The sequence below is a fragment of the Halichoerus grypus genome, chromosome X (assembly GCF_964656455.1).
Source record: "Halichoerus grypus chromosome X, mHalGry1.hap1.1, whole genome shotgun sequence".
Classification (NCBI taxonomy): domain Eukaryota; kingdom Metazoa; phylum Chordata; class Mammalia; order Carnivora; family Phocidae; genus Halichoerus; species Halichoerus grypus.
This window is the reverse complement of record NC_135727.1, coordinates 7,731,440-7,756,142: the sequence shown is the minus strand read 5'-3', so window position 1 is coordinate 7,756,142 and position 24,703 is coordinate 7,731,440.

The window sequence follows — 24,703 nt, the reverse complement described above, 5'->3', positions numbered from 1 at the left end:
TGTTTGTTTTCTAATGTACTCATTTAAAGCTATAAATTACCCTCTAAACACTGCTTTAGCTGTATTTTAAAATTTGATAAGCATTGTTTCATTACCATTCACTTCAAACTATTTTCTAATTTCTTGTGAATTCTTTGATCCATGTTTGTTTGAAGTATGCTGTTTAATTTCCAAATACTTTGGATTTTCTAGATATCTTATTGTAACTGATTTCTACTTCAACTCTGTTGTGGTTAAAAAGCACACCATGTAGGGGCGCCTGGGTGGCTCAGTTGGTTAAGCGACTGCCTTCGGCTCAGGTCATGATCCTGGAGTCCCGGGATCGAGTCCCGCATCGGCCTCCCTGCTCAGCGGGGAGTCTGCTTCTCCCTCTGACCCTCCTCCCTCTCATGCTCTCTGTCTCTCATTCTCTCTCTCTCAAATAAATAAATAAAATCTTTAAAAAAAAAAAAAAAAAGCACACCGTGTAATTTCAAACCTTCAGATTTTGGCCAGAGACTATATTCTACATAATGTAAATTTGGCCTTTATTAGAGTTTGTTTTAAATCCCGGGATATGCTCTATCTTGGTGACTGCTCCATGTCCACATGAAAAGAATATGTATTCTGCTTTTGTTGAGTGTATTGTCCTATAATGTAAAATAGTTTTGTATATAGTGTTGTTATAATCCTTATGTGTACTTGCTGCTTTTATTCTCTGTTTTTCCATATTTTACTAAGAGTTAGGTTTTAAAATATCCAACTATGATTATAGATTTTTTGATGTCTTTCTTTAGTTCTGTCATTTATTTTGCTCCATGTATTTTGAAATTTCCTTCTTAGTTGCACAGTGACTTACTATTTTGTTCTTCATGAACTGATCTTTTTTATCACTATGAAATGTCTCTTTTTATATCTGGAAATAATCTTTATCTTGAATTCTTTGTTATCAACATTTTTTTATTATGCTTACATATAAGCATTTGCATGGTATAACTCTACCTTCTTCCAACTTGCTGGTATATTTAAAAATAAAGTGTATTCATATAATATAATTGGATTTCTTTATTAAGTCTGACAACCTCTGCAATTTTATTGGACTATGTCCATTTGTATTTAATAAAATTACTGAAGTACTTTGATTTAAATGTCATTTGTTGGTATTTGTTTTATATTTATACAATTATTTTTTGTCTCTTCCTACCTTCTTTTGGATGAATCAATTATTTTTTAGTATTCCATTTTATCTGCTCTGCTCTGAGAACTTTTTAGGCATTCCTCTTTCTGTTGTTTTATTGGTTCTAAAATCTTCAATGTGTACTTTTAAGTTATCATAGTTTGTCTTCAAAAAATAAATCACTTCAAGAACAAGAGCGACAAACTAGTGTAATTCCATTTACCTTTCTTCCTATCTTTTGTGCTTTTGTTTTAGATTTTATTTCTACATGTGCTATAAAATTCACAGTACATTATTTATAACTTTGCTTTAAACAACCAATATTTAATATACATGACAGATTTTTAAAAAGTGTTTTATATTTACCTAGATATATACACTTTGTATTACTTCTTATTCCTTCCCCAGAACCAGAATTCTATTTAACATCATTTTCCTTCATCCTGAAAATTATTTTTCACCATTTCTTGAGATGCTAGTCTGCTCAGCATAAATTATCTCAGCTTTTGTCCTTCTGAAAATGCCTTTTCTTTGTCTTCACTTATGAAAGATATATTTATTTGCTGGAGGTAGAGTCTGGGTTAAGTTTATTCCTACCTATAGTTTTAAAATATTTACACATTGTCCTCTGTCCTCCATTATTTATGTTGAAAAATCAACTGTCATTTGTATCCATGTCCCGTGTCTGTAATGTATCTGTTTTCTCTGGCTTCTCTTAAGAGTTGCTATTTACTACTCATTTTCAGTAGTTTCTCCTTTGGGATAAATCTTGCCTATGTCAGTAAGGATAGGATAGGAAAGGAAAGATAGGATTGAAATGTAGCAATAACCTGTTTTCCCCACTCTCCCTGTGATAACAGTGAGGACTTTTCACCTATGTGTTGACGGAATTCTGAGGATGATTAGTCTTTCCCCTCACACAAGGTCCCCTTTCTCTGAGAGAAGGATTCAATAGCTGAGAACAATATGCCTTGTCTTACCTGCCCAGTAGATTTCAGTACCCCTAACCCTTACATCATAGACATGTCTGCCCTCAATTTTAGCCACAAAAGAGGCCCCTTCTTACTCTTTTTAATCAGGGTCCTATACTGAGAATGTGAAATCTGTCTGCAATATACATCCTCATGGGGTTAATTCTGTTAGAAAACCAACCACAGATCACACTTAGATACCAGAACAGAAATAAGTTGATACAGTGCATTTTTAAAAATTATTTTTGGAAATACCAATTTTGATGTGCTTACTCTTTCCAACTTCACATTTATTTTTGAACAGCCTAGGCAACAACTTCACTCCCACAGTAAACTCATGCTTACCTGAGTAGCACTAACTGTATGACCTGGCATACTTCTGGAAATTCTCCAATTAACACCAAGGCCACAGCTGCATTTCCACACTGCAGCAACCATCGGCCTGATGGTCTGGGAAGGAGCAGCCCACTCCGGGATGCCTGGGGCCACATGCTTGAGACTCCAGAACTAAATTCTCATTTTGCCTTTCATCTTCCTCTATAAAAGCTGCAGAGCACAACATGTTGACCTCGGATATGAGGGAAGTCAAAAATAGAATATTTTCAGTGAAAGGCATCTGAGGACAAAAAAAAAAAGAAAACAAAAATGTACAACAGTAGACTAGTATTTTGATTGTGAAGGCCAGAGGCCCTGCCACATTCTAATTGACATACTCGCAAATTAGATGTCTTTGCTGGATTATATAACTGCATCAATTCACTACTTCATCTTAAAATGAGTTCATTTTTGGTGAAAGATTCATGAGGGGACTAAGTAGAAGTGACAACACAAAACTAAGAAAAGCTCACAGTCACAATTGTAATGCTTAAAACTAGGCCAAAGGGGAAAATATCATGTGGTTAATACCATCTAAAGGCTCCCTTAATTGACAAGAGATTTTTGAAAAAGTGACTTTCTATGTTTGGCTAGATGTTCATATTTTCTTCTGCCCTCCTAGGAGATTTAGGAGGAAGTAAACAAGGATTAGGGGCTTTAGCACATTTTAAATATGTCAGGAGCCATCCTCTACCTATGGCTCAGTCTGGAAGTCAGGAACCAAGAAATTAAAAAGGGTTTAGGAGAAATCCTTTTATCATCCCTCTTGGACATCATCTCCAAATGCATCTTCCTTAAATCCCTGGTAAGGCAAGGTACTTTTTCCAACTTACTGGGCAAGGTGGGTATGACTGAAATTAAGAGCAGAGGAAATACATCCAACTTCAAATATACAAGAAGGAAACAGACCAAGGCTTTTGGTAAATGCTTGAAGAGATTGTCATTCTATTAGAGCTATAATTTAAGCAGAACTTGAAATTCAGTGAGGGCTCCTTAACCCACATTTGTGGTGGAGCTTGTAGAGACTGTTGAGGGGTGCTCTCATACAGCCCTACAAGCAGAAAAATTCTCATGAAAGGTTGGCAACAATATCCTCTGCTGACATAAACCTCTGTGTGCACTTCAGTCAACAGCAAAAAGGCAAAGAATAGTCAAGATACTTTGCTTTTTGCCACTTTTATTTGTGGTACATGTGACTTAAGGGACCTGTATCTTTCATCAATGTTTGTGATCCTTGTATCTTTTACTGCTGACAGAATGCTGTCAGAAACCTATTATGCAGCTGAGAATGGCTTCATATTCAGCTGTAGCATTCTAAAAAACATAATACTGCTTGTACTGTTTCACCATCTCAATATAAAATATTCCAGTGACAAAGTGTCAGTAGTAAATATTTCTCATTGGAAAACTGACTTAGAAACAGATTTTCAGTAAAAATTTCAGATTTAAGAAAAAAGCTTATTGTAAATGTGGACATTTTAAATGGCCAAGCAGCTGGTGATTACCAGCCAATTATTCTTTAGGTATGCAATTACTAATCTTTCCACTTAGAGTTAAGCATTAAAAGATTATAACCCAACCTTCTGTATAGAAAAGATGATTTTATGAACCTAACATAATGGACAATCATTAGGAGAGCAAAAGTAAATAAAGCGAAACAGTCTTGGAAAAAGCATTTGAATTTAGATATTTCAAATATATACAAAAGGGACTTCAAAAGTTGAAGAAAATTGGTCTCAAATGAAATGTGCCTCCAATGTTTGGCTACCTTTCAGAAAAATAAAGCTACTCTGAACTGGCCTTTATTTTAAATATGATCAGTTGCTATAAATAACTAGTTGAACTTAAAAAAATTCCCTCAAAATTGAAATTCATAAATTAATATTTAGTAAAGTTGTTTTAAATTTTTAAATATTTAGGTCTGTATTAATCCTCCATGCACATTTTCAGATGCATATAAATTCTCTTACAGGGTTTATCCCTGAGTGGGGAAAAATAGGTTAACTCCAATTTAAATGTAAACGCAGGTTTAAAAACCAACATCTCATAGGAACACTTTCTAAATTAAAAATTTTAAGTCTCTTTGAAAATATAAAACCTTATATTCTAAATATTGCTTGGTCAGATTCTTATTCTGTGCTATGAATCAAGGCTTTATCCAGGGAACACGAATGCAAATAGAAATGAGTTTGTGATTTTGAGATGGTTTAAATATGAATGAAATCCAGGATAAGGTTAAAAAATATGAGTATAGTTTAGGTTCTAAAATGTTGAGGTCAAATAGCAGTTTTCTGAGTTACATTCAAATTTCATTCAGTGGACCCTTCTAAGCTGCAGCCCTTCCTCCTGCTTCCCACATTCCAGTTACAATCAATTCATTGCTTTCTGTTCTGTGAAGTAATTCCTCCTAGTGTCTTCCTAGGACAGAACATCCTTTCAGTGTATGAAGCCCTTGTCAGGAAGCATTCCCAAATTAACCCCATTTCTCCCATTCATATCCTTCTTCTGGGTTGACTCAATTTGCTCCAAAATGGCTTCCTGTAACAATGATTCACTTGGTGTTAATTATGTGCAAAGCTTCTATAGCTAAACTATGAGATCACAAGAAATAATCCTACCTCTCCACTATATCCAAATGCCACATCCTCCAGAAAGATTTCTCTGTTCATTTATTTGGAATTACATCCTTCATTTCCTCTTTATTTTAATTATTTTGTACCTCTTGCTAATGTATATTTAATTCTGCTGTGTGTTGTGGTTATTTGTTTGTATGTTCGACCCATGTGTTTCTGGGTTTATATTTGAATGGAATCAAAATATCAAGAGAATGCTATCTTCTATTTTCCTGTTTTTTTTTTAATCTATTAATTCCAATTCCAGACCTCCAAATATCTTGCCCTCAGTTACCTCTAAAAGTACCAGTGGAGTAGCTCAAGTGTGCTTATAAAGGAGACCTCTGCTACTATATGATAGCTACCATATGACTTCCTCTTCTCTGGCTTTTCTCCCACCAATCACCACTGCTGCTGACATGTTCAAGTCTGCTCCATGTTTTCCATAGTTCTCAGTATTCTTACATTCTTGTGTTAATAGCTTCTTCAGTTTCTTCTAGTAGCCTCCTGTAATTAGAGCTCAGAAATCAATTTATTGAAATAGGCTAGAAAATCAGAATTGATATGAGCACTTTTTTATCCTCTAGGTCCTGTCAAACACTCATGACTTTAACATTATTGTGTATGTAGACTTCTGGAATTCTGTTCTACACTAGACCAAAATTCAAGCCCAGCCATATCCAAATTCAGGGAATACGGTATACACAAAAGTCAGGACCTCTGATACACAAATCTGTCCCACACAGCCTTTGAACTTTGTGAGAGTGAGGACACTGTCTTTTGCATCTCCATGTCCAACAGCAACCAGTACAGTATTTGGCACAGAGTACATATTCAATGAATCTAGGTTGAATAGATGCATATTCGCCAATAACACCTAGTGTGAGATTATGCACCTAATACATTCTTACTACATTAATTTACACATAGATACAATAGTCACACTATACAAAATGATGACTTTTAGTTAGGAAATTTTGATTTTAAGATAAATTATAATTTTATGATAAATATTGGGGATATGGTCTCCATACTGCAATTTTGAAACCCACATCACTCTCAAGTTGTTATTTTTTCTTCACTTTGCTTTCCAGTCAAAACTCTTAAAAATGATCTACATTTTCTTCCTCTATGTCCTCAAATCTTATCCACTCCAAAACCCACTGTAATTTAGCTTGTGCCTTAACTGCAGCACCACCAAAATCGTCCTTGCCAAGGTCACCAAAATCATTCTAATTGCTAAATTTAACAAACAGGTTTTATTCCTTTTCTTATTTGAGCTCTTTACAGGTGCTGACTAGGTTAAAAACAATCCTTTCTTGAAAACATTTGTTTCTTGGCATACATGATTCTACATTCTCCTGTTTGTTTCCCATTCTTCTAGTGTCTATCTCCTGTGGAGGTTTCCCTTCTCTGCCCATCTTTAAATATTGATACTTTTGTCACAGGTCCTTTTCCTTTTTTCCAAATATTCTCATGGTTTCTATTACCATTTGAATGCTGAAAAATACAAAATCTCCAACCCAATTCTCTCTTCTGTCTTTCAGATATGGTTGTTCAAATGCTACTGGCACTTTAGGCATACCACATTTCTTTAAGCTACTCAAACAGGCCATACTCTCTCTCCTAATTTTGCACATGATGTTTCTTAGGCCCAAGATGTGCCTACTCAGATAACTTTCCACCTTCTTTCTCTCTCAATTTGTTACCAAATAATCTTGTCAGGTTTTAGCTTAGATGACATTATGCCCATAAGATTCTAAATTACTTTCAGTTCACCACATATACCATATTCTCCCCTGCTTTTGGATCTTATATATGAAGATTGATATGAATTTTATACCCACACTTTGGAGCAACAAGAAATTTCATTTTTTAATTTCTCTAATTCAAATTAAATCTGGTTTAAACATCTGTCCCCGGCTACTGGGAAATTTAATCTCAGTCATCAGTTGAGCCCCCTTCCTGACTACATTGGATTTAAAATAATCCCGGACTTACTTTGTGCTGAAAAACCATGAAAGGGGCTCTGTTCCTAGTTATAGTGGTTATCCTAGAGATGATAGTTATCTAAATCCTTGTGGTCCATTCAACATGGAAAGCACCAATATTTCTATGATGAGAAATGGGCAAAGGATCTTCACTTTAGCTATCGATGCCAAGGGGTTTAGTGCTCATTCCTAACCACATGCTATGTGTCCCCCACTCCATCCATGTATCCATATACCACTTAGATGCTCCCTCACCTCTCAGGGGTGCTGTATCAGAGTGAAACATGAGTCCTCTAGCAATATATAAACCCCAACCTCTGGTTCTATCCAATGTCTCTAAGAAAAGTCACCATTTCCCCCACAAGATTAAAGCCATTTAATTTTCCTTCCAAGAATTAGCCTCTATCCTCTCCTGTTCTGAAAACATTTATCATAACCCCTGTTAAAGGGCTTGACACAAAGTCTCCTTACTTTTCTCCAAAAGTGTGACTGGAGATATGGGTAGAGATGCAGTGAGCTCACTTAAGTATAAACCAACATGGGCCCTGTTCTTCCAGGGCTGTGGGAAGGAGGTGCATTATTTTTCACTTGTCCTGCTATGTCCCCAGGAACCAAGAAACCAACATGCCAATCACTCCCCACCCCCATGCACACACCCAGCCATTCACCCAGCTAGACTGACTGACTTCTACTCATCTTTCAGGCCCCAGCTGAAATATCTCTTCTTCCAATAACCCTTCAAGGATCTACAAAAAAGTTTACTTCCTGAGACTCCATAACCCCTGTACATCCTACATTATACACCATATATATCATTCTTTATTGAAACCGCCTGTTGGGTTGTCCATCTGTCCCATTAGAGTGTGAGCTCCAGGAGGGCAGGAACTGTTTTTGGTTACCTAAATATTAATCAAACATTTGACAAACTTCTCAGATGAAATGTTACTGATTCTCCTTCATGTGGAGTATATAGTGAAGCCCTTATCAATGACTTTTGACCAAGTACAATTTTAGATTTATATAGAGAAGATCCACCTTTCATTTGCCTACCTACTGTCTCCATTTATCTATTAATATCTATTTTTCTCACTCTATTATTGTCTCTGGTTCTGAATATATATCTCCATTTGGGGGAGGGGGTGTTGCCAGGCCAGGGATGAGGGCATTGGCAGAGTTATGTGCAGATGCAGATTTTTCTTCAGACAGACATGGCCTTAGATTTTGTACCAAGTATCTGAAGGAATTGGGAGAAATTTTAGGTGGGTTGTGTGTCTGATCCCCTTTCATACCTCAGCTTGATGCCTTTGCAACTAGGATGCAGTGGGATAACAATTTTTTTTTTTTTTTTTACTCAGCATCTTTTACAGGTCCCAGACTCCATCATCCTTGAATTATATGTCTTCCACAAACTTCTTGGACAAATGCAACTTTCAACATACCTTCCACAGTTCTTAATAAGAATCTGCAGAATAGACACAAATCAAATCAAGCCACTAAAAACCTTATGCTTAACCTTTTTCCTAAGATCTAATTTTAGAGTAGACAAATATTTGTCCCACCCCTGATAAGGCACTAACTAGCTGCAACCTGTAGCAAAGTCACCTCAAATTTTTGATCCTCAGTTTCCGATGAGATAGGGATAATAACAGTACATACCCCAAAGGGTTGCTATGAGGATTAAAGGAGATTATGACTAAAATTGCACACTTTTAGCATAGACATGGTACATAGTAAAGGGCCAATAAAAGGCAATTGTATAATTGCTCCTACTTTTCATTTCAGAGATACAGCCCACAAGTTCCTTTTGAAGATTCTCATGGTTATAACTCAGTGACTGTGGCATTTAAAACAATACCATAATTTACCCTTAGAGGAGTGACAGCAAATTCTCCAAAATGTTTTTCCAAGGTGGGATCTCAGAAGGGAGAGGCCCCATGTTATTCCTTCTGGTCCGGTAATGGGTTGTATCAATTATATGCAATGCTAAGAATGTATTTTTACTCAGTATTTTTACCTTAAATTCATGTAAATGAACAGTAACTTGAATATTTAATTCAGCACAGTATCCAAGAAATAAGGAGACGTGCCCAGTGAGTAATTCCAATTTGACTGGTGCTATGATGAGACTTGGGGGAAATCATAAGTGCTTTTAAGAAAAACCAATATACAGGCTCTATAGTCAATCATCTCAATTCCACGATTCCAGTGTTTGCAAATATGCCCTCACTGTAGCTTATCAGAGCCTGGTCATAGGTGATATTCTTACAGATTCTCAAACAACTGCCACACGTAAAAAGCCATACATTGACAGCGATCAAGAAACCTTAGTTGAGAATCAGTATTGATTTTATTTTTTATATTTTTTAAAGATTTATTTATTTATTTTAGAGAGAGCACGAGTCAGGGGAGGGGAAGGGGGAGAGGGAGAGGATCCTGAAGCTGACTCCTGGCTGAGTGCAGAGCCAGAGGAGGGGCTCGATCCCAGGACCCTGAGATCATGATCGGAGCTGAAATCAAGAGCCAGCCACTCAACCGACTGAGCCACCCAGGTGCCCCAGTATTGATTTTAATAATATTTACAAGGGCTATCTTTCATGGAGTGACTCTAATGAGCCAAGTATGGTAATAAGTTTTTTTTAATGGCCATGTCCTCTAATCTCTATAATAATTCCATGAGGTAGATATAATCATCACCATTTTACAGATGAGAAAACAGAGGCTTGAAGAGGTTCATAAGTTTATCACAGTCATCACTACAGCCATCTCTTTCTCACAGTCCACATTATTTCTTCTAGGAATCTCCCTGTTTGGGACCATGTAGGCCTGATTTAATTGTAGCTGAAACTACTCCTTCAGACACAATCAAACCCTGATGTAAAAACAAAACAGGACAAACAAGAATATTCAGAATATCTCCAAATTACATAGGTTTATGCCAGAATTTTCTTTTTGCTTTTTTTTTTCTTTTTGCAAATACATTATTCAACAGTACCACCTTGAAGATTTGTTGTGCATTCTCCTCAGTAGTATTTAAGGGATTTTTAAAGAGGAACCTTATCCAAGTTGCTATCATTGTATCTCAATCCCCTCAAGCAAATGGTCACGTTGAAAGGATGGTACAGATGACTAAGGGTGCCCTGCAGCAAACTGCTCTAGGAGTATGACCAAGGGGACTCTGCCAGGCTTCTAATCTCTGCACATCAATGACAGAAATAGTCTTGCAGTCTTGTTAATCAAGTGGCATCTCAATACTTCTTTCAAACGTTCTAAAGGAGGCTTAGATGAGAACTTAAAACACAAACATGAATGCTCACTGGCTTGTGCTCTGATTGCACTTACTCTTTCATTTTAACCAAAACTGGTGATTTTGGGGAGAACTAGATACCTTATCTCATGTAGTCTCAACTTCAATTTCAGTCCCACAGATGGGTCATCCCTGAACTCCTATCCCTCCTCATTTGAAATAGTCCTCTCCTCCTCCAGTAACTATCACATCAACTGGTTTTATTTTTATGGGAAAACTATTGCTATCAGAAATTTTATATTTTGACTTCTGTTTATTTTAATTTTGCTTTATATTGACTGGTTCTCCCCAATGAAACACTAGCTCCATCAGAACAGTACCTTATTTGTATACTTATTCACTGTCTTTTGAGATCCTAAGGAGTATTAGAATACAATAGGAGCTCAATAAACAAGTGATGATAAACTAGATGCCTGTAGAAGTTAGAGTGTGTGCTAGAACATGGAGAGTAGAGTTGTTGGGTGAGGCATTCCCAGGTTGAATCGTTTTCAAGGTCTTTATTCTAGAAAGACTAGATTTAAGCAAAACCATTGGAATTATATCCTCTAGGGCTATCTGGAGTTCATTTTTCAAACACATCGAAAGTCTATCCATAGCCACTAAGTGAATAAAGTTCTCTGTGGCCACCAAAGATGTTGAAGAAGCCCTAGAATTTGTACTCTCAATTTTAGAACACACAAGAAGGCTTGCAGAAGGTTTAAAAGAAACTGTTGGGCAAAGGGAATATGATTCTATAGTTCTCAAAAGGCATGGTACGTTAATTAAATATATTACCAAAAATAGTGCTTATTATATCTCAGATATGGGTTTGCAACAATGGTGCGCAACAGCTCTCCAATGGATCTCCAGTACACCTCTTACCACAGCATTGCAAGCCCTTTGTGATCTGGCTCCTTCCTGACTCTCTGACCTGATCTCCTAGGTTCCCTTCTCACTCACTCCATTCCACAAAGTCTGGCTTCCTTGTTAATCATTGAAACATGATCTTTCCCAATCTAAGAAAGTTATACTTCCTATTTCCTCTGCCTGGAAAGAACTCCCTTCACCTCTATCCCACACTTCTCAGACTTTTGCGTGGCTGACTCCTCCATAGTTCAGGTCTCTGTTCAAACATTACCTAACTGGAAAGTAGCACGGTTTAATAATTCAAGGCTAAGTAGCCACCTAATAATTCTCTATTATATTACCATCTTCTGTTATATTACCAAAATGTGTTCCTATTTGATATTTTCTTAGTTATATATGTATTTACTTGTTTATTGTCATCCTTCCATGTGAGCTTTGTGAGAGAAGGGACCTTGTCTGTCTGTTAGGGATCCTTTCCGACTTGTTTACTGATGTATTTTCAGTATCTAAAACCAGGCTTGGTACATAGATTCTCAACATATACTTGTTAAGTAGAGAATAGACATTTATCAAATAATGAAACCAATGACCATATAATTACAAATGTGCTAACAAGTGTTAAAAATGTGAAAGGGGGCCTGCGATAAAAATACTGGTAGGATGGAGAATGAAAGGAAGCTACTTTATTTTTTAATTAAATTTTTATTTTAATTCCAGTATAGTTAACATACAGTGTTCTATTAGTTTCAGGGGTGCAAGATAGTGATTCAACAATTCTGTACATCACCCAATGCTCATCATGACAAGTTCACTCCTTAATCCCTGTCACCTATTTCACCCATCCCCCCTACCTCCCTTCTGGTAACCATCAGTTCCTTCTCTATAGTTAAGAGTCTATTTTTCCCCACCAGCAGTGTAAGAGGGTTCCCCTTTCTCCACATCCTCGCCAACATTTGTTGTTTCCTGTTTTGTTAATTTTTGCCATTCTACCTGGTGTAAGGTGGTATCTCATTGTGGTTTTGATTTGTATTTCCCTGATGGCTAGTGATGTTGAGCACTTTTTTTATGTGTCTGTTAGCCATTTGTATGTCTTCTTTGGAGAAGTGTCTGTTCATGTCTTCTGCCCATTTTTTGACTGGGTTATTAGTTTTTTGAGTGTTGAGTTTGAGAAGTTCTTTATAGATCTTAGATATCAGCCCTTTATCTGTAATGTCATTTGCAAATATCTTCTCCCATTCCCTGGGCTGCCTCTTAGTTTTGTTGACTGTTTTCTTTGCTGTGAAGATTTTTATCTTGATGAAGTCCCAAAAGTTCATTTTTGCTTTTGTTTCCCTTGCCTTCATAGACGTGTCTTGAAAGAAGTTACTGTGGCCGATGTCAAAGAGGTTACTGCCTATGTTCTCCTCTAGGATTTTGATGGATTCCTGTTTCACATTGAGGTCTTTCATTCATTTTGAGTTTATCTTTGTGTATGGTGTAACGGAATGGTCCAGTTTCATTCTTCTGTATATAGCTGTCCAATTTTCTTAGCACCACTTATTGAAGAGACTGTCTTTTTTCCATTGCATATTTTTTCCTTATTTGTCAAAGTTTAGTTGACCATAGAATTGAAGGTCCATTTCTGGAGTCTCTATTCTGTTCCATTGGTCTATGTGTCTGTTTTTGTGCCAATACCATACTGTCTTTGTGATCACAACTTTGTAATATAGCTTGAAGTCAGGCAACGTGATGCCCCCAGCTTTGTTTTTCTTTTACATCATTCCCTTGGTGATTCAGGGTCTTTTCTGGTTCCATACAAATTTTAGGATTTTTGTTCCAGTTCTTTGAAAAATGCCAATGGTATTTTAATAGGGATGGCATTGAAAGTGTAAATTGCTCTGGGCAGGACAGACATTTTAACAATGTTTATTCTTCCAATCCATGAGCATGGAATGTTTTTCCATCTTTTTGTATCTTCCTCAATTTCTTTCATAGGTATTCTGTAGTTTCTAGAGTATAGATCCTTGACGTCTTTAGTTAAGTTTATTCCTAGGTATCTTATGGTTTTTGTTGCTATTGTGAATGGAATCTATTCCTTAATTTCTCATTCTACAGTCACATTGTGAGCATATAGAAAAGCAACTGATTTCTTTTTTTAAATTTTATTTTATTATGTTAATCACCATACATTATATCATTAGTTTTTGATGTAGTGTTCCATGATTCATTGTTTGTGTATAACACCCAGTGCTCCATTCAATACATGCCCTCTTCAATACCCATCACCAGGCTACACATCCTCCAACCCCCCTCCCCTCTAGAACCCTCAGGTTGTTTCTCAGAGTCCATAGTCTCTCATGGTTCATCTCCCCCTCCGATTTCCCCCCTTCATTTTTCCCTTCCTACTATCTTTTTTTTTTTTTTTAAACATATAATGTATTATTTGTTTCAGAGGTACAGGTCTGTGATTCAACAGTCTTACACAATTCACAGCGCTCACCATAGCACATACCCTCCCCAATGTCTATCACCCAGCCACCCCACCCCTCCCAACCCCCACCACTCCAGCAACCTTCAGTTTGTTTCCTAAGATTAAGAATTCCTCATATCAGTGAGATCATATGATACTTGTCTTTCTCTGATTGACTTATTTCGTTTAGCATAATACCCTCTAGTTCCATCCACATCATTGCAAATGGCAAGATCTTGGTTTTTTTAGATGGCTGCATGATATTCTATTGTATATATATATACCACAACTTCTTTATCTATTCATCTGTTGATGGACGTCTTGGCTCTTTCCATAGTTTGGCTATTGTGGACATTGCTGCTATAAACATTGGGGTGCACATACCCCTTCGGATCCCTACATTTGTATCTTTGGGGTAAATACCCAGTAGTGCAACTGCTGGGTCATACAGTAGCTCTATTTTCAAATTTTGAGGAACCTCCATACTGTTTTTCAGAGTGGCTGCACCAGCTTGCATTCCCACCAACAGTGTAGGAGAATTCCCCTTTCTCTGCATCCTCGCCAACATCTGTTGTTTCTTGACTTGTTAATTTTAGCCATTCTGACTGGTGTGAGGTGGTATCTCACTGAGGTTTTGATTTGGATTTCCCTGATGCCGAGTGATGTTGAGCACTTTTTTATGTGTCTATTGGCCATTTGGAAGTCTTCTTTGGAAAATTGACTCTTCATGTTTTCTGCCCATTTCTTGATTGGATTCTTTGTTCTTTGGGTGTTGAGTTTGATAAGTTCTTTATAGATTTTGGATACTAGCCCATTATCTGATATGTCATTTGCAAATATCTTCTCCCATTCTGTCGGTTGTCTTTTGGTTTTGTTGACTTTTTCTTTTGCTGTGCAAAAGCTTTTTATCTTGATGAAGTCTCAATAGTTCACTTTTGCCCTTGCTTCCCTTGCCTTTGGCGGTGTTTCTAGGAAGAAGTTGCTATAGCTGAGGTTGAAGAGGTTACTGCCTGTGTTCTCCTCTAGGATTTTGATGGACTCCTGTCTCACATTTAGTTCTTTCAACCATTTTGAGTCTATTTTTGTGTGTGATGTGAGGAAATGGTTCAGTTTCATTCTTCTGCATGTGGCTGTCCAATTTTCCCAACACCATTTGTTGAAGAGACTGTCTTTTTTTCCATTGGACATTCTTTCCTGCTTTGTCGAAGATTAGTTGACCATAGAGTTGAGGGTCCATTTCTGGGCTCTCTGTTCTGATCCATAGATCTATGTGTCGGTTTTCATGCCACTACCATACTCTCTTGATGATTACAGCTCTGTAATAGAGCTTAAAGTCCAGAATTGTGATGCCATCAGCTTTGCTTTTCTTTTTCAACATTCCTCTGGCTATTCAGAGTCTTTCCTGGTTCCATACAAATTTTAGGATTGTTTGTTCCATTTCTTTGAAAAAAGTAGATGGTATTTTGATAGGGATTGCTTTAAATGTGTAGATTGCTCTAGGTAGCATTGACATCTTCACAATATTTGTTCTTTCAATCCATGAGCATGGAACGTTTTTCCATTTCTTTGTGTCTTCCTCAATTTCTTTCATGAGTATCTTATAGTTTTCTGAGTACAGATTCTTTGCCTCTTTGGTTAGATTTATTCCTAGGTATCTTACGGTTTTGGGTGCAATTGTAAATGGGATCGACTCCTTAATTTCTCTTTCTTCTGTCTTGTTGTTGGTGTATAGGAATGCCACTGATTTCTGTGCATGGATTTTATATCCTGCCACTTTACTGAATTCCTGTATGAGTTCTAGCAGTTTTGGGGTGGAGTCTTTTGGGTTTTCCACATAAAGTATCATATCATCTGCAAAGAGTGAGAGTTTGACTTCTTTGCCAATTTGGACGCCTTGTATTTCTTTCTGTTGTCTGATTGCTGTGGCTAGGACTTCTAATACTATGTTGAATAGCAGTGGTGATAGTGGACATCCCTGCCGTGTTCCTGACCTTAGGGGGAAAGCTCTTCGTTTTTCCCCATTGAGAATGATATTTGCTGTGGGTTTTTCATAGATGGCTTTTATGATATTGAGGTATGTACCCTCTATGCCTATACTCTGAAGAGTTTTGATCAAGAAAGGATGCTGTACTTTGTCAAATGCTTTTTCTGCATCTATTGAGAGGATCATATGGTTCTTGTTCTTTCTTTTATTAATGTATTGTATCACATTGATTGATTTGTGGATGTTGAACCAACATTGCAGCCCAGGGAAAAATCCCACTTGGCCGTCGTGAATAATCCTTTTAATGTACTGTTGGATCCTATTGGCTAGAATTTTGGTGAGAATTTTTGCATCCATGTTCATCAAGGATATTGGTCTGTAATTCTCCTTTTTGATGGGGTCTTTGTCTGCTTTGGGGATCAAGGTAATGCTGGCCTCATGAGTTTGGAAGTTTTCCTTCCATTTCTATTCTTTGAAACAGCTTCAGAAGAATAGGTATTAATTCTTCTTGAAATGTTTGGTAGAATTCCCCTGGGAAGCCATCTGGGCCTGGGCTCTTGTTTGTTGGGAGATTTTTGATTACTGCTTCAATTTCCTTAGTGGTTCTAGGTCTGTTCAGGTTTTCTATTTCTTCCTGGTTCACTTTTGTTAGTTTATACATCTCTAGGAATGTATCCATTTCTTCCAGATTATCTAATTTCCTGGCATATAGTTGCCCATAATATGTTTTTTGAATTGTTTGTATTTCTTTGGTGTTGGTTGTGATCTCTCCTCTTTCATTCATGATTTTATTTATTTGGGTCCTTTCTCTTTTTGAAAGAATTAATAAGATCGAGAAAGCACTGGCCCGACTTATCCAAAAGAACAGAGAAAGGACCCAAATTAATAAAATTATGAATGAAAGGGGAGAGAGCACGACGAACACCAAGGAAATAGAAACGATTATTAGAAATTATTATCAACAACTATATACCAATAAACTGAGCAATCTGGATGAAATGGATGCCTTCCTGGAAACCTATAAGCTGCCAAGACTGAAACAGGAAGAAACTGACAACCTGAATAGGCCAATAACCAGTAACGAGATTGAAGCAGTGATCAAAAACCTCCCAAAAAACGAGAGTCCGGGGCCTGATGGATTCCCTGGGGAATTCTACCAAACATTCAAAGAAAAACAATACCTATTCTACTGAAGCTGTTTCAAAAAATAGAAACAGAAGGAAAACTTCCAAACTCATTCTATGAGGCCAGCATTACCTTAATTCCCAAACCAGGGAAAGACCCCATCAAAAAGGAGATTTTCAGACCGATATCCCTGATGAATATGGAATCCAAAATCCTCAACAAATCCTAGCTAATAGGATCCAACAATACATGAAAAGGATCTTCCACCACGACCAAGTGGGATTTACCCCGGGATGCAAGGGTGACTCAGCATTCGAAAATCAATCAATGTGATAGACCACATTAATAAGAGAAGGGAGAAGACCCATATAGTCCTCTCAATTGATGCAGAAAAAGCATTTGACAAAATACAACATCCTTTCCTGATTAAAACTCTTCAGAGTATAGGGCTAGAGGGAACATTCCTCAAGTTCATAAAATCCATCTATGAAAAATCCACAGCGAATATCATCCTCAATGGAGAAAAGCTGAGAGCCTTTCCCTTAAGATCAGGAACACGTCAAGATGCCCACTCTCACCACTATTGTTCAACATAGTACTAGAAGTCCTAGCGACAGCAATCAGACAACAAAAAGAAATAAAAGGTATTCAAATTGGCAAAGAAGAAGTCAAACTCTCTCTTTTCGCAGATGACATGATACTTTATGTGGAAAACCCAAAAGACTCCACCCCCAAATTACTAGAACTCATACAGCAATTCAGTAATGTGGCAGGATACAAAATCAATGCACAGAAATCAGTTGCTTTCTTATATACTAACAACGCAACTGTAGAAAGAGAAATGAGAGAAATGATTCCATTTACAATAGCACCAAAAACCATAAGATACCTCAGAATAAACCTAACCAAAGAGGTAAAGGATCTATACTCTAGGAACTACAGAACACTCATGAAAGAAACTGAAGAAGACATGAAAAGATGGGAAAATATGCCATGCTCATGGATCGGTAGAATAAACATTGTTAAAATGTCTATGCTACCCAGAGCAATCTATACCTTCAATGCCATCCCAATCAAAATTCCAATGACATTTTTCAAAGTGCTGGAACAAACAATCCTAAAATTTGTATGGAATTAGAAAAGACCCCGAATCGCCAAGGAAATGTTGAAAAAGAAAAACAACGCTTGTGGCATCATGTTGCCAGATTTCAACCTATATTACAAAGCAGCGATCACCAAGACAGCATGGTACTGGCACAAAAACAGACATATAGACCAATGGAACAGAATAGAGAGCCCAGAGATGATCAGTGATATTGAGCATCTTTTCATGTGTTTCTTGGCCTTCTGGATATCTTCTTGGAGAGATGTCTGTTCATATTTCTACCCATTTTTAATGGGATTATTTGGTTTTTAGCTGTTAAGTTGTAGCAGTTCTTTTCTTCCCCAAGTTTTTATTATATTCCAGTTAGTTAACATACAGTGTAATATTAGTTTCAGGTGTAGGATTTTGTGATTCATCACTTACATACAACACCCTTAATCCCCATCACTTATTTCACCCATCCCCCAGTCCACCTCCCCTCCAGCAACCCTCAATTTGTTCTCTATATTTAAGAGTCTGTTTCTTGGTTTGCCTCTCTCCCCCCACCCCATTTTCATCTGTTATGGGACCTAGTGTTGTGGGGACCTGCACTGGTCTTCTCGAGGAGGGTCTTGTTATGCTGGGATTGATGCATGTTTGACCTAGAAGGGCAGTTGCACCAGAGCACAGGAGCATGGGGTTTGGAGCAGAGCACATGAAAAAGCCTGTGTCCAAGTTAGCTGCCCTCAGCAGGTGTCTCTGCACCTGTGCTGAGTAGTGGGGGAGGGAAATGGCACGTCCTCGCTTCTTTCTCCCTGGAGAGGCAATGCCACCTCTCTCAGATGCACTCCAAGAAGAGGGAACCGTCTCTCCCAATGCATCTCAGGTGATCCTCAGATGATGCTGCCTGCCTGACTACCTTCTCTATAGGAGTACTGCAGTGCCCTCAGGGCTTATACTAGCCACTCTGGTGGACCTCTAAAACTCTAGTCTTTGAGCCCCACTGGTTGCAAAAACTCATGAAAATCAGCCTCTCTCACTTGCCCAGTCAATGGCTTTGGGGAACTGTTTTCCTTGTGTGATCCCTTGGGTGCTCCTCTCTCTCCTTCTCACCTCTCTCTGGGACCAGGGCTCCCGCCCTTCCACAGCACCTGCAATCCGTTTCTCCTCCAAACCATGTCTTTGCACCTCCTACCTTCCACAATATGGCCTCCCCTCTCCCTCTAGTTGTCCAATTTGTTCTGTCAGTCCTCAGATTGATTTCTTGGGTATTCAGAATGATTGGATATTTATAGCTATGTTCAAAGGATGATGTAAGCCTAGGGTCCTCCTACTACTCTGCCATCTTACCTCTCCCTGTAGCAGTTCTTTATATATTTTGGATACTAACCCTTTTTCAGATATGTCAAAGGAAGCTAATTTAGGTACAGGCATTAGTCAAGTGCTCTCTGTGGATGTGATAAGATGAGCTCTAATGGATAAGAAAAAGCCAGTCATTTGAAATGTGGTGGGAAGAGGTTTAGATATTTCTTACATTTATTGTTTCTACATTTTTAACTTTGTCTTTAAATAATTATAGATTCACAGGAAATTGCTGTGGTAGTACAGAGATGACATGTATACTCCACTAGTTACATGGGGAAACTATAACTAGGAAATGGACAGTGATACAATGTCTATGCTTGGTTCTATGCCATTTTATCAAATATTTAGATTTGTGTCACCACTACCACAATTAAAATACAGGACTATTTCATCATCAAAAAAGTTCTCTCTTTATATTTGTTTCAGTCACTTTGATTTCCTACAGTTGTGTGATGTGGTGATTTAGGGTAAGGTCAGTACAAAATTGTTTCTCTCACATAAAGGACTATTTGTGGAGAACGTATCCATCCATCCCTTATTTACTCCCAATAAAGGCAGGATTTGCCAGGGGGTTTTGAAAGCAAGTTATCCCCTTGGGTCAGACAAACTGTGGCCTGAATCATTTACAAGATGTTCAAAATAGCATGGGTTAGAGTAATAATTCTGTGGTCACATTCAATTCTTCCTGCCCTAAAATCAGCAGCGTCTTTTTCCATTCCAAGGTCAGATGCAAATTGTTTCTCCTCTGTGCAAAACAAATAGATTTTCATAAAACCTACCCTAAAACTACGCTAAGAGAATTAATTCCACTTGGAGTATTAGCTTCTGCTTTCAGACCACCTGTATTCTTCCATCTGTTTTATTATTTGTTTCTTTTTCTACCACAGTCTCATTTGAGGATTAAATTTAAAAAGACTGGATAAACCTGATTTTTCTTTCTTGCTATAAACTGATCACCTTATTACCAAGTTTTTTTCCTCACTAACAATGCTCGTAATTCTACTAAGCATAGGGACCAAAACCAGCAAAACAGCATTTTCCATGAGACAGTTATTTACCTGACAATTCTCACCATTAGTCACCCAACAGAGCCTCCTTGTCCCTAGAGAAAATGTAAGCAAAGTTCCCCATGCACAATGCTTCTGAAGCTCTGGGCAGCTGCTCTCTTTCAGAGAATCTAAAAAATATCATGAAATTATGTCACCAAAAGCAGTTCAATTGCCAGTGGACCAGCTGCCGTTTTGTGTAGACAGATTTATCAGGGGGTTGAATGCTGAGAATAACCTCAAGTATGGGGACATTGTAATTATGAATTCCAAATGGAAGAATTCACAACTAAAGATACCATCACAACAGAATGCATCTGAATCTGTGTCCTCTGATCCCCTAGGATTAAATATCACTATAACCCAAATAGGCAATTTATCTGCAGTGTCAGCCTTAGAAAACTGTATTGAGTATCCTTGTATCCTTGATTTTTCCTAAGTTAAAATTACGAGGAACACACGCATACAACCACACACAAAACCACACACAATATTCACTTTTAGAATTTGAGGACAGATGCAAAATGTACAAGCAAAAATTTCTCATTATAAATATTCAAATATCACCACTCTGATCATTTTATTTTATATATTACACATTATAAGGAAGTGTTCTAAATTTCTATGTATTGTTGTCTTTCAAAAGGCTGCATTAAATAGGGATTAGCACACAAAACACCACGAGTGATATGTCATCAAAGTTCCAGTGGAAACATCCAATGTTCTACTGCATTTTTGGCAGAATTAACAACCTGTATATCTGACATTAAAAATTCATCAGCTCTCGCAATTAAATAGGAATAATTTGATCACTTAAAGCTGTCTGCACCATACGACACGTCTTTTATAATCTAAGAATAGTAAAAGGCCTTCATTGAAACACAGGCCATATATTTCAGCTGAATTTTGCTCTTTTCTTTCTTTGCTGGTATATTCTCTCACAGAATTTTTTCTTTCTGAGTTTCTCTTTACCTAAACTTCTACCAATATTCAGTTATTAGCTATATCCTTTCTTCTCCTCTCATCCTTAGGCAATCTTATCCATTTTTGTGTTTTAAGCACCATAGATATGATGATTACCAAATATTCATTTGTAGCCCTACTCATTCTCCTGAATTCCAGTCTCAAACACTTAACTATCAGCTACACTTTTTATTCATGTAGCCAGAAATCACCAAAATTTGTCTTCAAACTGTAATTCATTTTCGCAGCTACCCTAAATTTTTTCCCAATGACTAAGCTCCTTAGCACCATAAATAATGTTACTATCAAAGAAGATTATAAACTTCTCATCCTCCATTCTACATACACTTGCAGTTAGCAAACACATTCTTCAGGGTCTCTTGATCCGTGCTTCCTTTCTTCAAAGTTGTTTGTCAAATTCAGATGTCCTCTCCTAGCATGTTGCACTAACCCCCTTTCTACTTCCAGTCTCTCTTTATGCCATCATTCTTTATACTTCTTTTTGATTTACCTTCTTAAAACACAAATTTGATCAGTTTGCAGATTTTTCTCTTCATTTTTAATGCTCGTTAATGCACATACTCTAATGCAAAGCCTCGTACAATATAATACCAATGTATCTTTTCAGCTTTATTTTTCTTCTAGTCATTGACCTATTTGCTATGCATGGGTGGAGAAAAAAGCCTCAATTCTAATTTGAGCCTGAAGTCCAGCTCTTCCTGTAGCCTGGAATTCTATGTTCCCACACCTGTGCTCTGACAGTTATCTATGTATCATAGAGGTTGCAATTCAAATGTTTCCTCCTCCAAAACTCCAAAAAGTCTTCTTATATCCCCAATAGCACATAATCTCTCACTCTTTCATATAATGCTTTTATAACTCAGTGAGAAACTTTCTATGCTTTTTGGAAAATTCATTTAATAAGTATTTTTTAGTTACTATGTGTGAGGCAAAAGGGCTGCCCTGGTGAACAATACAGACCAGCTCCCTAGTCTCAGGAGCCTGACAGTCTATCAGTCAGTGAATAAATAAGTCAGTTCTGAAGATCCTGCCATGCTGCAAACTGCCATGACTAGAGTAAGAGGAGAGGACAACTTTAGGTCAGACCATCAGGAAAAGCCTTCTTGGGGAGATGACATTTGAGCAGAGACCTGAAGGACTAGCAGAAGCTGGCCATGTGCAAATAGGAATAAAAAGCATCTCAGGTAGAGGCAACAGCAAGCAAAAACCCCTGAAAGCGAGAGAAAGTATTTGAGGGCCAGAAAAGGACTGCATACCTGAAACACAGTGAGTTGATATTTGTATACATACCTAACATTTACTACATACACGGTGCTGAACAAAACAGAGCCATTTCTTGCTCTCAAACAGTGTCCATATGATGGACCAGACTTATACTGGCCCAACAGTAACACAAACATATAACTAAAATTGTGGTAAGTGTTATAAAGGCAATGTAAAGAAGGGTACTCTGATGTGCTGGCAAGGTAGCAAAATGGAGATTTCCAGCAAACTGCCACATCTGTGGAGGTCAGAGAAGAGGTCTGGACTGAAAATATTAATGTAAGTCCTCAACATATAGGTAATTGAAGTTTTGGTTAAAAGGGATGCTCAAGGCCAAGACATGAGGGAACCTAATATTAATCATCACATTATTAATCTAACATTAATATTAAACATTAATAATCAGAAAAACCCACCAAAGAACCCAAAAAGGAAAAGCCAGAAAGCTAAGAGGAAAATCAGAGTACCAGAAGCTAAGAGAAGAAATTCAACAAGGAGGGAGATAAAAACTTCAGCCAGTGCTCTTGAGAGATTAACTCACAAGAGATCTGAATAGTATCTACCTGACTGTGCAACAAGGAAGTCACTGGTAAAGCTTAGAGAAATCCCCGTTGATGGAGTGGCAGGAACAGAAGAGAAACTAGAGTGAGTTAAGGAGAAATGGGAGGTAATGAAGTGGAGACATGATTTATAGACACTTCTTCCAGGAGCTTGACTATAAGCAATAGTAGAGAATTGGCAATTAGAATAGCCTTAATTAAAGTGATTCCAGCATCACTTGGGTAGTTATTGATTTAAAACTTTTTCCTTCTCTTAATTATGTGTTGTTAGATTGCCACCATTATTTTTATTTTTAACCACTATAAAACAAATGGCTTAGACTCAATGAATTTTTAAAGGCCTTGAACTACTGTTCAAAGGTCATACAGCTTAGAAGTAGCAGAGCTAAGGCTAACAGCCACGTCTTCTTATTGCAAGTTGAGTGTACTACATGCTACTTCCATTCAAAACCTGATTCCAAATTCTTTAAGTATAAAGAGGTAGGCTGCCTTGGAGGGAAATTTTCACCAACCTCTCAATGAAAGTTAACTTTGACCTTAGGGAAAAGCTCTTCATTTTGCAGTGATTTCAAATGAGATCCAGGAGGCAGACACCTGAAGGCACCTGCTCGCACAGATCTTCACCAGTAGTCTTACATTTGGGGCTTTCATTACCATCAGATATACAGAATTTGTTTTAGGATGTAAATAATTATATTTACCTCAAGAATTTGCTTTGTGATATACACACACACACATTCACATATACAAATACAGTTTTAAAAAATTATAACAATAACTTGTCCATAATCACATTTGTAATGGTCTCTGGTACTCTAAATCCACTCTAAAGAAATGTCCATGTACCCTCGCCTTGCAGAAAGAGCTGGAATGACTATACAGATCTTGTTGCCCAAAGCTGTCCTTTAAAGATGCTGAACCACTTTGCCTAGATCCATGGTAGAAGACACATTACTGTTAAATACTTAAGAAGTCCCATTTATTGGCAGAAAGACTACTGTGGATTGCTACTTTTCATAAAGAATGTCTAGAAGTTCCCCTAAGTCTTTTCCCCAGTTCTTGGATATTATATCCATATCATGGAATCTACATTATTGTCTGTAGCCCTACTAATACATGCTAATTAGGGGGAATTCTCCCAAGTAATTAATTTCATAATATTTATCTGGAAACATGTTATCATTTCTAAGTATTTTAGGGAATTATGAGGAAAAACCTTTTAGTCACAAAGCTACATTAAAATCTTAAACAGAAAATATGACATAATGCAGGTTAAACTTTGGACAGCTTGTATATAGCCACCAGGAGATAAAATGATAATCGTTGTCCAAAAAACCCATTTAACTTACCATCTTTACCATTTTATTCCTTATTCAATTGTAGATATTCAGCCATTTCCTGAGATTTTCAAACTATACTGATTGCCGCTTTGCTGTGTGTTCACATTCTGAGAATACCCTGGACTCCGGCACAGCAAATTCATCATCTATCCTCTCTATTGCCACCAGTATCACAGTACTTGTTTATGGCTGATCAAGCACAAAGGCATTTGTCCCTCTGTTTCCTGTTCCTCCTTGCATGTGTTTGA